Here is a 15,752-nt window from a genome sequence, read left to right on the forward strand (position 1 = left end):
CAGTAATATAGAGGATATTATATACGATGCCTGGATTCACATATCCCGATTTAAGAATGTCATCATTAAAGAAATGAAACTGCAAATCCCATAGAGAGCCATGAAGCGACCAAAAAAGGAGAAAAATAAAAATGTCACCATATTCTACAGGAACCTCACAGTCAACCACTATGTACATCTTTAGCAAACGTTTCCTTTGCATATTTGAGGTAAATCTGAGTCATCCAACTTCTTTCTATCATCCCCAAAAGTATGTGTTTGGGGACAGCCCCTGGAACAGTACACTCTTTTCCCAAAGAAGATGCATCTGTTGTTTCCCTCCTTCTAGTTCTTCACAGCAGTGATCAAGGCGGCAGCACATCTGGTGACAATGTACTTTTAAGCAAACCCCATGGGAAGTGGATGCAAGCACTGCTCTGTACCTGACTAAGCCCAGCCCTCCCCACACTCCTTGCAGGATCAGCTTGGGGGTCCTTCTCGAGCAGTCATCCCAACAATTCATGACAATTTCATACATATTATCCCAGTAAGTCGAAATATGAGCCCCTCCCTCTCAACCAGTGGAGGCAATGGAGATGCTGTACTCTGGGCCTCCCTGTTCAGACGTTCTCTGCAAAAATAAACCCGTGGAACGGTTTGAACTGGTTTGATCTAAATGTGCTCGAGACCCCGAGCTCTTTATCTGCTATGACCTCATTCATCCTCACCCAAGGGCGAAGATAAACTTCAGTTTATCTAGTGGTTTTGCTGTGTAATTAATGACATGTTTGTATAGGCTTAGAATTAGAATCTGTAGCATTTGCTCCACTAGCATGTTGGCTTCTAGGGTGAACTATACAGGCACATTCGTAGTCACCCTCTTGTATACCTATATGGTAGACCATGGTTGCAAGTATTTGCAAAACCTCTGATTTCGTACTTGGGTCTTTAAAGAAAGAAGGTAAATCAGTGTGTGGTCTGTATGAAAAGTTACAGCACATTTGGTAAGAGCGTTGTGTAACATTGCCTTATCTTTGTGCAAAGGTATGAATGATACTTCTATTGATAACATTTGTAATTTGCTTACTCATCATCACAGAGATGTAATGGAAATGAAAACATTTCTTTCCATGATCTTCAATTTTACATGTGTGCATTAATCTAGTTAATAGTACATTACGGCTTGAGTTCTGATTGGTGCACTAATCCTTTTGAATCCCTCTATGAAACGTGAACAGGAATGTTTAACAAGGAAACGTGTTACACAGTCTCCTTATGCACTGCCAATGCTGTGAGACATACTTTTCCGGAAGTACATGCTAACCAGCATTCTTTTCATATTATTTTAACTTTCACCTGTAGATGTGAAATGTTTTCCTGTAAACAAGATAACACAAACCTGACTCATTTCACAGAATTCCCTGCAAATGTGGTCAATTTCTGGATTCTCTTAAAATAGTCGTACATTCTGGAGTCCAAGTAGCCAAAGCCCAAGACTTCAGAATCCAAGCTGATAAATTCAGAGATGGATGTTCTGGGTGAGAGGTTAAAACTGAACTTGATGGCATTCGTCTTTGTCCGAACCTGAAATCTATGGTAACAGGGAACTATTCTCCCTCTCATTTATGGGGTACGCATTCACTTGTTTAGTGGGTCATCAGGAGTTTTGAGATATTGGTAAATCAATCGGCTTTGGAAATGCTGCTTGCGTTTACGATATGTCTCATTATGGGCTGCGTATCACATATACAATGCTGCATTTAGTAAATGCTGTATGTTATAGGTTCAGGCACCACCCATAAACAGTCAATGCTGGTGGTGACATCGATGCCAGTGAACTCCGGGGCAGAGGATGGATGACGGCAATGCCAGACCTCTATCTAATTTAGTTGGACCGCTCCACAGCCCTTGACACTGTTGATCACCCTAAGCGGATTTGTCATCATTGATACAGCTTTGTAATGCACACGCTCCTTTCTTTTAAAAAGTCAGCAAATGTTTGCATTAGGGCAATTTAAGTCAAAGAGCTTTCAAATGGGCTGCAGTGTCCCTGAAGGGTCTGCCCTGTCTCCGCTGCACTTCATCCTTTACCTGCAGCTGCTTGCTGTCCTGGTCCATCGACGCAGCAGGACATTTTACTCCTAGGCTGAGACTATGCAGGTCCTTCTCGGACCTTCTATTGATATCAATGCCAAAGATGAAGACTTTGACATCTTGCATGCCTGAAGTGAAAATCTGGATGAATGCCAACTGATGGAAGTTTAATGCATCTAAAATAAAGAGAACTGTGAGAAATCGAACACACCCTGGGTCAATCTCTCCTGGCCCTTGGCTTCGGGATGACATTCTAGTCAGTTACATCAATAGCCATCTGGGCATCATTTGTGATGATCAAATCAATGATCATATCTCATTCATGCTGGGATTCAGAAAGCAACACAATCATGTTTTGCAGAGACTTATCCACTACTTCTGGTCTAGTCACTGGGTGGAAACAAAGAATGCTTCTATCTGAGTTAGGCTTCACAACTGCAACTCTGTGTGCCTTGCTTACCCAAGACACCAATGCAAAGACGTTAAGCATCCAGAACCTTCCAGCCAGGATTTTGTTATGAGTGCTAAGAAGAGAGAATATCTCCTAGGACGGCTCCAGCTGCACCGGCTGTATGTGGCCAAGAGGATTGTTGTCAAGGGCATGTTGATGCCCCCCTGAGCAATTTATTAATAAGACCCATCCTTTCTCAGAAACCAACTACAACAATATTACCCCCCCTCCCCCGCGCAATCTCAGATCAACCAATCATTTCCTCTGAATTATTCCACCACATCACTACACAGGACATGGCAGCCTGGCCCTTCATTCTCTGTTCAGACCTCCATTTTCTGGCATACATTATCACTAGAGATCTGGAATATTAATTATCACCTTTCTTTTCATAGACACTTATTAATGTTTTCCCCTCTGCCCAGGACTGCATCATCCCCTTTTCAGTTTTGTTGACCTGCTAGCGCCACGGTGCCCTTTTTGGGTAATTAGTGTGGCTTATAAATCATGATACTTTATCAAAACATAACAAAAATACCTTATAATTTTACTGCCATCCATAAGGCGGAGGTAAAATGTATTTTTGTCTCCATGCTTAATAAAACCCTAAACAGTGGGTAGAGGGATGGGATGGCGCATCTCTTTCTCTTGCATCCCAATATGATGGGGGGGGGGGTCACAAAATGGGTCTATCAGAAGCCGACATTCTCCCTACAGATATAAATAGAGATGCACAATGCACAGAAGGGTCATTAATGACGGCCCATTGCATTTCTCTACAGTACACATTATCTCCGAGACCAACACGGACTTCCATCTGTTCCATAGATGTGGAAACTATGTGGAAACTCATTTTGTACTTTTTTTCCAAACCCAGACCTATGGTATTTCAGAATTACCAAATCCAGTAATATTGGTACAACAAGGCTTGGGAGCCCCTCTACCGAAAACAAACACGACCAAATAACCTGTTCTACGGGAAGGTGTCCACTCGGGAGGGTCTCCGCCCACGTTTTAGCTCACTGTGTCTGTCAGTATCATGCACATTGAGGAAATGGCCTTCTCTACTCACATTGGAATCTGGCGGGATAATCCTCACTCAGTCCGATTCCCACCGAGGAGAGTGGTGGACCGGTGAAGTGGAGCAGGACGCTGTAGATTCTGTCTGGTGGGCATTGAGTTCCTAGGGGGTAGCTGAGCACTCGAGCACAATGCTGTGTGCTTGAGGGAGTGAACTCTGCCACAGTAGTAGGATGCTGGTGCGCGGGCACACTTCCTGGTGATGGGGGTTTCACCCAATACACTCTGATGTCGAGTACCACTCATGAGCAATACCAGCTGATAGACGGCATTAGACTCTGGCACAATAATGATGGCCAGTTGGTTGGCACAGTACATGCCAACGGGTGGACTTTCACACAATGCTAGATGTAGACCTTTCACGTTTCCCCATGCCGTGTTTGAGTGACTTATCCAGTCCTGGTTTTTGTTTTGAATTCTGGGATTTCATATAAAATGGGTAAAGCAAAGCTGCAACTTGCAGAATGCCAAGACTAAAGCCAGGACCGGATGACATACTTACGAATGGTGCTGGAGGGTAATGAGTGATAAGGACCAGAGTTGCTTCCATTACAGTCTATGTTCTGCACACTTTCTACTGTTGAGGGTGATAATCCAGTGTGAATTTCAGAGGAAGGAAATATCCCTTGATGTTTGTTGAAGCCAGAAGGCCTTCCTCTGCTGCCAGAGGATGGCGGCGAAGTCACTGCCCCAGGAGCCATTCCTTCCCTAGAGTTCCACCAGAAGGGGCGGACTGGGCATTCATCAGTTTGGGCATTCGCCCAATGGGACGGTCCACCAAAGGTGCTGGGGAAGCTCTGGTGTTAGTTTAAGGCTGCCTCTATGTGTGTGGTCACTGGCCTCCCCCTTGCCTCTCAAGCCGCAGTCTACGTAAACAGAGACAAGGCGATTAAAAATCTCACATTATTATCATAAAAGTGCTTGTGAGACACTATGGAGCACCTCCCTCATAAGTTGCTTGGACCATGTTCCCATGCAGGACCAATAGTTCACTGTATTAGGTGCATGTTTCTGAGATCAGTGCTTGCTGTGCAGAGAACGTGTTTGAAACTAGGCCGGGCCGAGTCAGTTATTTTCTGTGGTTGAGAAAATATGCCCCATTAAAATGCCTAATATTAAGAAAAGTGCAGCAAGAACTTCAATCCATGTATTTGAATTTATTGGAAGAACAGGGAGGTACATTTCGAACAGAAATGACTGATAATAACACATGTACAGATAGCGGAAGCATTCCCATGAAGGGTGCCTATACAATAGCACAAAGACGAGAACGATTATAATAACACATGCACAGATAGCAGCGGCATTCCCATGAAGGGTGCCATTACAATAGCACAAAGACGAGAACGATTATAATAACACATGCACAGATAGCAGCGGCATTCCCATGAAGGGTGCCTGTACAATAGCACAAAGACGAGAACGATTATAATAACACAGGCACAGATAGCAGCGGCATTCCCATGAAGGGTGCCTGTACAATAGCACAAAGACGAGAACGATTATAATAACACATGCACAGATAGCAGCGGCATTCCCATGAAGGGTGCCTGTACAATAGCACAAAGACGAGAACGATTATAATAACACGTGCACAGATAGCGGCGGCATTCCCATGAAGGGTGCCTGTACAATAGCACAAAGACGAGAAGGAGTATAATAACACATGCACAGATAGCAGCGGCATTCCCACGAAGGGTGCCTGTACGATAGCACAAAGACGAAAACAAGTGTAATAACACATGCACGGATAGCAGCAGCATTCCCACAAAGGGTGCCTGTACAATAGCACAAAGACGAGAACGATTATAATAACACAGGCACAGATAGCAGCGGCATTCCCATGAAGGGTGCCTGTACAATAGCACAAAGACGAGAACGATTATAATAACACGTGCACAGATAGCGGCGGCATTCCCATGAAGGGTGCCTGTACAATAGCACAAAGACGAGAACGATTATAATAACACGTGCACAGATAGCGGCGGCATTCCCATGAAGGGTGCCTGTACGATAGCACAAAGACGAGAACGAGTATAATAACACATGCACGGATAGCAGCGGCATTCCCACGAAGGGTGCCTGTACGATAGCACAAAGACGAAAACAAGTGTAATAACACATGCACGGATAGCAGCAGCATTCCCACAAAGGGTGCCTGTACAATAGCACAAAGACGAGAATGATTATAATAACACATGCACAGATAGCAGCAGCATTCCCACGAAGGGTGCCTGTACAATAGCACAAAGACGAGAACGATTATAATAACACATGGACAGATAGCAGCGGCATTCCCACGAAGGGTGCCTGTACAACAGCACAAAGACGAGAACGATTATAATAACACATGCACAGATAGCAGCGGCATTCCCACGAAGGGTGCCTGTACAATAGCACAAAGACGAGAACGATTATAATAACACATGCACAGATAGCAGCAGCATTCCCACGAAGGGTGCCTGTACAATAGCACAAATACGAGAAAGATTATAATAACACATGCACAGATAGCAGCGGCATTCCCATGAAGGGTGCCTGTACAATAGCACAAAGACGAGAACGAGTATAATAACACATGCACAGATAGCAGCGGCATTCCCACGAAGGGTGCCTGTACGATAGCACAAAGACGAAAACAAGTGTAATAACACATGCACGGATAGCAGCAGCATTCCCGCGAAAGGTGCCTGTATGATAGCACAAAGACGAGAATAAGTATTATAACACATGTACAGATAGCAGCGGCATTTCCACGAAGGGTGCCTGTACGATAGCACAAAGACGAGAACAAGTATAATAACACATGTACAAATAGCAGCGGCATTCCCACAAAGGGTGCCTGTACGATAGCACAAAGACGAGAACAAGTGGTGAGCCTTTTTATGAGAGTGTAAAAAAGTGGGACTTTTGCCAGGAAAAAAAGAAAACAAACAGAAATAGAATGTATATTATGCAAGGAAACAGGTGACTAAGGGATTAAGTGCTTCAACCTAAAGAGAATTACTAATTAAATATACAAAGTTACATTAGTTAGCATCACTGGAGGTGGTGATGAGGTCAGGTAGGGAGGAAGGAAGGGGGAAGGGCAGGAAAGACTCCCTCATTTGCAAGTGAAGTTTAAGTCGTGCTTTGAAGAGTTCCACAGGAGAACGAGCCGAAGTGAGAGGGAGCACAGGGTAGGTAAGGGACAGTGAGATTAAGTGCAATAGAGGATCAGAGGGAACAAGATAGTGAGTAAACTGAGATACTGAGGATTAAGACCATTGATAGCTTTATAGACTAGGAGACGTTTGTCGGTAGGTAGAAGCGAGGGAGGATCTGGGTAGAGTGAGTAGAGTGTGGGTAGCAAAGATGCAGACTTTGTCTAGAGGGAGGAACGAGTAGAGAGGAAGGCCAAGGAGAAGGCTTGAGCAAAGGTCTAGTTTGCTCAGCATGAGAGTAGAGGTTAGAGTTTGTATAGAGTTATAATAAAAGGAATTATTTCCCAAATGTTGAGGAGGTTAATACGAGCAGTGCAGACAGGTGTAGTGATGAATTGTTGCAGTTGTAGGCTGCTATCAAAGAGGACCCCAAGATTGCCAGCCTTGGGCGAGTGAGCAAGAAGGTCAGGTAAGAAGTAGGGATGGCTTTGGAAGCTGGGAGAAGGATGTCTGAAGAGTTAGGCATGAGGCAGCGGAGAGCCACCCAGCAACGAATTGCAGTGAGACATTCATAATCCGTTGCGAGATAGCTGGGGTGAAGGGGGGAAGGAGAGCAATATTTGAGTGTCCTTAGCAGAAAGGTGATTCTGAAAGCCAAAGCATTTGCTCACTCAACGGCACACTCAATCTGGAAAATAGCTTTGCAGAAATTGACACATTCGCATCCATCCCTTTGAGTATACTTGTGAGATAATAATTCAACTTGTATAGATTGTACACAGACATCTCATATTATGGATTTTAAAACACATAACTATGAATATTAAAAACTCATGAACAATAGGTCTTTTTTCTATGTATTTATTGTATTTCATCTTTTTATTGTTAAAGCTGCAGTTTTATATTTTCTTTAGGCTTGTTTAATAGCCAGCGCAAATACATTTAAAAAAAAGAAATGTAATCTTTTTGTTTTGTTTTTAGGGCAGAGTAATACACTGTGAAGAGAAGAGGTCCAAGGGCTGACCCTTAGGGGGGAGGTGGGGAGTGGGAGGGGGTGCCGATCGGGAGGGGGCTGGGGTCAGAGGATTACGAGTTCTGAGAGATTTTAAAACATCCCCTTTCCATGTAGGAGGTGATCCAGGCAAAACCCAAGGTCCTGGAGACTATAGAAGAGAGTTTGGAGTGGAGAGCATTAGAGAGAAAGTTGGAGACGTGAGTGAGTGCTGTCTCGGTGGAGTGTTTACTACAGAAGTCAGACTGAAGTTGATCTCCAATGCCAGTATCCTCAAGGTACTTAATGATCCATTCAAAGACCACCCACTCAAGGACTTTTGAATGATGGGGAAGAAGAGAAGCGGGGCAATAGTTTGCTGGGATAATTGGGTCAGCATATGGTCTCTTCTATAGGGTTAGGACAGTTGAAGATTTGAAGGTCGCAGGGAAGAGTCCAGCGTAGAGAGAGAGAGATAAAACAGCTCAGAGAGATAAGGGCAAGTGATTGCGATTAAGTCATCCGTCATTTGGGGAGCAAAACGGTCTATAGGGGTGCAAGATGGCGTGCCTCTGTGAAGGATGGGTGCTAACTCAATAGGAGAGGTTGGGTGGAAATAGTCACACGTGGTGGACAGAAGGAATGATGGGGAGAGAGGAGAGCTGTGAGAGTGCCATGAATTGTTTAGGAAAAGTAGTGAGCAAAGTCGTTAGCAGAAAGGGAGGAGGCAACGGATATCGGCTTGGGAGGTGTGAGCAAAGATTGGAGGGTCGATGAAGGTTTGCGGGGGTGATTGTGAAGTGGGGAGATTAGAGGAGGATTTGGCAGAGTGCAGTGCAAAGGTGAGGGCAGCAGAGGAATTTGTGTAGGCTAGGAGTGGGGTATGTGTCCGTAATGTGCGTCAGCGCCGTAGGTCACAGAACATGTTTGTTTTGAGGGGCTGAATTTCAGAGGTGATCCAAGACTGAGGACGAGATGGTGTGAAGGTGCGAGCAGGATAGTGTTAGTCAATTGGCGTCATAGGTCCTTAGTGGAAGTCGGAGCAAGCCCGCTCAGAAGCTCGTGCATGCCTGCTTAACAGTTCAGCACGCTCGACCAGCGTGTTTTCAACACCAAGCTATACCCTTCAGAATGAAGAATGGACGAACAACCTGGTAAGTAGTGCTTAAAATATCACTGGAACAGAGAGGGCATCAAGGTATGTATATCCTAGAATTTACACAATAAAAATGATCGGAACAGTCAGGAGACGTGAGCGTGAGTGATGAAGCAATTATATCCGTTGGCAATCAAATGGAACTGTATTTCTGATACAAGCGCGCCCTCTTGTGCTCATGAGGCATATATGGAGCAGGAATGTGGGACGCGAGCTCAGCTCTTCAGTGCCACTGCTCCCGATCGCCTACATTTTACAGGGCAACTCCCTTTTGGTGGTGAGAGACATTGGCTGCATCGCTTGCATTCAGTTAAGTTGATCTCATTCTTACACATGTTTATGCATCTGAACATCTGTTGTGCTTGTACACACAATGTTTCAAGATACTGCATCACAAACTACGCTTGCCTGACTTGTACCTGTAACAGCGCCTCAATGCCTCCTGTTTGTTTGTGCGCTTTATAAATAAAATAAATAAATAAATACACATATTTGAAATGTAAAAGGTTCGGCATAGTTCATAAGATTTGATTTCTTATAGAAAAGGATTGATTTTTATAATATGTCTATCTAATTGAGGTTAACATTTTATAATCCATTAGGATAATGTATTGTTTGAAAAGTATTATTGGTATTAAGTATTTTATGAATTCCTAAACAAAAAAAATATCTTTAGCAGCCAGTGAATGTTTTTAGATGTAATTCTATAGTGCTTAAAACCAATAAAAGGCGTCAAAACACTCGATATATTACTGTGTACTGCGAATGTGAACATTCTGCTGCTTTCTTTGTTGCCCCTTTTTTCGGGGTCTGCTGGTGGAGACGATCTGTCTTCCTCGCACCTCCTCCACCCCTCGCGGTCCAGTCCATTTGGTCCCAGGAGCCTGCAGGCGGCGAGCAGACACGTGAGAGTCCATGCATTATCCTGATAGGACGAGCAGGTCTCCAGTAAAGATGAACAGGTCCTCTAAGCGTACACAGTGCAGGTAAGTAGGATGTCACTCATTCTCAGGACCAGGCTGGGCGCTACTATTGAGCCGGTGAACGGGCCCAGCCTGGATGGACCAGAGTCTGGGGTGGTAACGGTCTGACAAAGGGTGACAGTGAAGGCATCTTAGGCCAGGCCTGATGTGGGCAGCACCAGCCATAATTTGGGTGATTTGCGGGTCTCCCTTTTTGGGATTTTTGGGAATCTGCTGAACACAATTGTAGCCATCCAGCTTCAGCTGACCCGAGAGCACTCATGGCCGGAGGCTTCCTATTGACTCAATAAAACCATACGGTCATGTGATGTGTGGAAAGCTTTGAATTATCCATGAGCCCAGGGATATCATCCGGGCTCCTTCCGTGCCATCGTTTTAGCCCAACCTTGCCTTTGCAGAAGGAGACAAGCCATTTAACAATACTAATGTATCAATACATAGCGCTTCATACCACTCTTCTAGCTTCGAAGCACTATAAGACATGTTATTACTATCATGTTTAGCGCAGTACTTGATGCATGCCAGTCTTAGTCATGCCGTCTATGCGCGCTGTCCAGTCCAAACTGCCAGACCCCCTCTGAATGGGAACGCAGGCAGCCCCAGACATGTTTCGGCCTTGTCGGGCATCATCAGGGCGAGCTGCAGGTATTTCATTAGGTACAGCAAGCAAGGTACCCCTATAGATCCCCTACTCTTGACTTTTGGAGATTAACTCATTGAAGCCTAGTTGATCAGCAGAACATGTTTTTCTGGACACCCCCCATTAAGCCATTGACGATATATATCCAATACCTTAAACATTTTTTCAGCTTTATCGTATCGTAACTCCAGAGGTGCAGGCATTGCTTTAATTTAACTAAAGTAGATTGTCCAAACATCAGTTCTGTTGATGTGCTCTTCTTTGGATTTAGTTAACCTAGTACTCGTGTCAGGGGTATGTTGGTGCTCTAGTGCCCCACCGCCCATTGCACGCTATTTGCAATGCACCTTCTTGCTAGTCTTCATTGTATCTGAAGCTGTTCTACTGTCTCCCGTTTGCTGTTTGTTATACATATGCGCCTTGAGGCCTGTGGGTGATCTGGCGCATTATCAAGAATTAAAAATAAATAGGTACATTTCAGGGAGGGTGAACAGATTGGCGTCTTTGCTCGTCTTCTTCTGGAGCACCCCAGATTTCATAATTTTAGTTCTATTTAGTGGAAGGGTGGTGCTACCACCAAAACAGCCTTCAAAGCGTTCTAACATCTCCCAGCAGAAAAGAACAAAATATAAGAAGCACCGCTGACCCTGTAGATAATCATAGCGCAGTGACGGGGATCAGTCGCCGAACAGGAAGGTCTTTAACGCCTTCCTAAACGGCAGCAGGTCGGGTATTCTCTGATATCCCGTGTCAGACTGTTCCACAGTTTACTCCGTACCGCTCTCCCCAGTCTCCCCAAATAATTCTGGGGGCTTCAAAGTTTGATAAGATATGTTATTCATAACGCGCTTAATACCCAGAGGTTTCTAAGCACGGACACAGGGATCGCACCTGTGGTGCTCTGTGCCGTCTTGCTTCCAAGGCGAGCACGTTGCCCCTGAGCTATCCTCCCGAGACAAGTTTGGTCTGGTGTGCCAACTAACCTCCTAGCTAAGTTTATCTTTGATCATCAGACGTCATCGAGACTTAAGCTCACTGTTGACCACGACCATCCGTAAACGCAGCTGGATCCAACTTTCTCTTTGAGTAAGGTCAAGGCCCACCTCCCCCCCCATCCAGAGGGATGGTCGGATCGTTCCATCATATGCCTTGATCCACCTCTACACGCCAGACTTCCATCCACCTAAAGAAGAACCATAAGCCAAAGCGTACTTGCAAATTAAGCTTGGAGACAACTAGGTCTGCATTCCTGGACAATTGCTCCGAGCTTCAATTTGTGCTCAATACGTGGGGAAAACAAAAACCTTGCTCTTCCGACCTAAATTTAGGCAAAATAAAAAGTTCATATTAAAGGTCAATGGCCTTGCTCTGGACCTGGTTTCCCACTGTGATTATCGGGGTGTTAGTTTTAACGACTATGGGCAATGGACAACTCAGATGCTTAAGTCCCGCACAGCACTCCAAAACAATGGCAGGGCAATATGGAGACTCTTCAGTACCCATGGAACATGCAGCGGCAAAGTCAGCTGCCCTTTATGGAGCAGAAATTTGGGAGGCAGGCAAATAATCGCAACCATCGACTGGCAGAAAGAGCCTTCCTTATCGCTTGTTGGGAATGCCTTCTGGATGTCCTCCTCTTTACATGGAGTTGGGCTTGAGCCGATTGATGGAGATACAGAGATGGGGGCCTCCACGCAGTTCTGTATTGGCTGAGAGTAGGGACCGTCGCAGAGCTTGTAATGTAGTAGAACATGTCCTACGGGTGGAGGGGGGTAAATCACTCCCACGGTTACCGCATGTTAAAAACACCTGAATGATTTGAACTTAAGCGAGCTACAGGACGATGCCTCCAGGATTACAAAAGGAAGTGCATAGTAGTCAAGCGAGCGGCCCGCGAGCTAGCAGAAGTTAAACTCATTGGGCCTCATTACGACCCAGGCGGTAAATTACCGCCTGGGTCGTACCTTTACCACCATGGCGTAAACTACGTTTACGCCATGGTGGTAAAGGTACGTTTACGCCATGGTGGTTGGTGGACTTACCGCCCCATTCCGAGGTTGGCGGGGCGGTAAGTCCCCAATCCCCATTTACCCTTCCCCATTCCCATTTTTGCCCCATAGGGCATAATGGGAGTGGGAAAGGCGTTAATTACGCCACTGTAAATTACGGTGGCGTAATTAACAACAAGGTCCCTTAGCGCCATGGATTTTAACACCTGCTAAAAGCAGGTGTTAAATCCTCCATGGCGCTAAGGGACCTCGGAATCAGGCGGTAAGGGTCGGCGCTGTTTACGCCGCCGTAAACCCCTTACCGCCTGGGTCGTAATGAGGCCCATTGAGTCTTGCAGCATTTTACACACGGGTGACTTGTATTTATCCGGCAAGTATTTCCTAGGATTTGAAAAATACTTGGACGTGGTGTGTCCTCTCTGGCGCGATGTCTGTATCTGAAAATGAGGCTCAACATATTGAACACAGCGAGCCGCACGCGTGCATGGACTGTGGACGGAAGTGACCTGTGCCCAGTGTGTGGTTTAACAAAGGAAACAAGTCATTCATTTTCTGTTATTTTATGAAGGGTATCGATCCATTCTATCCAGATACCCGAAAGCGGTCTGTAATGCCTATAACGTGCGCTGCGTTAATCAAGCCTTACGCCTGATAAGGCAGACAAGCGATAATGGCATTGTTTATCACGTAGCTGGTTACGTTCATCAAGCCTGGCTCAAAAGATCCAGACTAATGAAGCTTGTGGACAGAGCATGAAATAATGAAACATGATACAGTTTAGGCGGTTACTGGTAAAATTGGCAGTAACTGAGTAACTACGACAAATTATGTGTTTGTGTTTTGAGTGGAGGATTTACCTCCAGCAAAACCCTGGAGGTAAATGTTCCTACTCATTGCCCAAAAATTGGCGGAATTGGTGGAATTGCTGCAGCGGTAACTCTGCAAAATAAGCCCCATTCGGTCCAATGGACCCAAAATAAATGGGAAATTACACCACCACCGCTTGTAGTCAGGCGGACCTTCCGCCTGACCAAGTGACGGTAACAGAATTCCTTAGGGCTATTTTTTGGGAGGTTTTACCTGCGATTTTCCGCCTTACTCGTAATGAGGCTCATAGTATTGTAGTTCTCTCACCATGCAGAGTTTGCATGGACTTGCATGTTTTGCACCCCCCGTACTGTTAGGATCGATTCATCTTGGGCCTCGTTTCTTAATGCACCGACAGATGCGACTGCTGTCTGTTTTACATTGGATCTTGCTGTAATGTGTATTTTAATGTTGTTTTTTAACTTTATCGATTGTATGTGTGTATGTTATGACAGTGTTTAATATTTATTTTGGCAAAGGACTAGTTTTCAAATAAAAACCTGATGATGATGAGGATGATGATGGTATTTGCAAATTAACTTTTTTTTAAACTAAATGTTATACTCACCATGCATAAGAAAAGCTCTCTCCATTCTGAGGATATTTCTTCCCTTTTAATAATAACCCCCTGGAGACATTGAATCAAACCCCGCCCCCTTAACATGTGTAACACTCACCAACTATAAAGAGTCCAGCACGTAGTTCCCTCCCCAGATTGTGAAAGCTCAAGCAAACATATGTGAAAGGAATTTAAGAACTAAGGGTTAAGAAGTTGATTAAGCCTTGTTTCTGGTTGTTCTGAGAAAGTATATGTCCGCTATTAAATTAGCTCAAATCTGATTGTCTCGGAGTTGAACCAGACACTTGTGCATCTACAGAGACTCTTATCCAGCTGAAGGAATTATGTTTCCTCTGCTGCAATTGACTGGTCCCACCCGCTACCCTGGAGACTCTTCACCGCCTGAAGGAATTATGTTTCCCTTGCTGCAATTGACTGGTCCTACCCCCTACCCTGGAGACTCTTCTCCACCTGAAGGAATTATGTTTCCCCTGCTGCAATTGACTGGTCCCACCCGTTACCCTGGAGACTCTTCTCCACCTGAAGGAATTATGTTTCTTCTGCTGCAATTGACTGGTCCTACCCCCTACCCTGGAGACTCTTCACCGCCTGAAGGAATTATGTTTCCTCTGCTGCAATTGACTGGTCCTACCCCCTACCCTGGAGACTCTTCACCGCCTGAAGGAATTATGTTTCCCCTGCTGCAATTGACTGGTCCTACCCCCTACCCTGGAGACTCTTCTCCACCTGAAGGAATTATGTTTCCCCTGCTGCAATTGACTGGTCCCACCCGTTACCCTGGAGACTCTTCTCCACCTGAAGGAATTATGTTTCTTCTGCTGCAATTGACTGGTCCTACCCCCTACCCTGGAGACTCTTCTCCACCTGAAGGAATTATGTTTCCCCTGCTGCAATTGACTGGTCCCACCCGCTACCCTGGAGACTCTTCACCGCCTGAAGGAATTATGTTTCCTCTGCTGCAATTGACTGGTCCTACCCCCTACCCTGGAGACTCTTCACCGCCTGAAGGATTTATGTTTCCTCTGCTGCAATTGACTGGTCCTACCCCCTACCCTGGAGACTCTTCACCGCCTGAAGGATTTATGTTTCCTCTGCTGCAATTGACTGATCCTACCCCCTACCCTGGAGACTCTTCACCGCCTGAAGGAATTATGTTTCCCCTGCTGCAATTGACTGGTCCCACCCGCTACCCTGGAGACTCTTCACCGGCTGAAGGAATTATGTTTCCTCTGCTGCAATTGACTGGTCCCACCCGCTACCCTGGAGACACTTCACCGCCTGAAGGATTTATGTTTCCTCTGCTGCAATTGACTGGTCCTACCCCCTACCCTGGAGACTCTTCACCGCCTGAAGGAATTATGTTTCCCCTGCTGCAATTGACTGGTCCTACCCCCTACCCTGGAGACTCTTCTCCACCTGAAGGAATTATGTTTCCCCTGCTGCAATTGACTCGTCCCACCCGCTACCCTGGAGACTCTTCACCGCCTGAAGGAATTATGTTTCCTCTGCTGCAATTGACTGGCCCTACCCCCGACCCTGGAGACTCTTCACCGCCTGAAGGAATTATGTTTCCCCTGCTGCAATTGACTGGTCCTACCCCCTACCCTGGAGACTCTTCACCGCCTGAAGGAATTATGTTTCCCCTGCTGCAATTGACTGGTCCCACCCGCTACCCTGGAGACTCTTCACCGGCTGAAGGAATTATGTTTCCTCTGCTGCAATTGACTGGTCCCACCCGCTACCCTGGAGACACTTCACCGCCTGAAGGATTTATGTTTC

The 15,752-nt window shown here is 45.6% G+C and overlaps 1 protein-coding gene across 6 annotated transcripts in view; it reads right to left on the reverse strand.

Moving 5' to 3' along the window:
* The window catches only part of DPYSL5 (dihydropyrimidinase like 5), a 531,970-nt gene that overhangs the window by 19,153 nt on the left and 497,065 nt on the right, over positions 1-15,752 (reverse strand). The gene's annotated exons all lie outside the window — the stretch shown is intronic.

This window comes from Ambystoma mexicanum, chromosome 4p (assembly GCF_040938575.1).
Source record: "Ambystoma mexicanum isolate Mex_15411 chromosome 4p, UKY_AmexF1_1, whole genome shotgun sequence".
NCBI lineage: Eukaryota > Metazoa > Chordata > Amphibia > Caudata > Ambystomatidae > Ambystoma > Ambystoma mexicanum.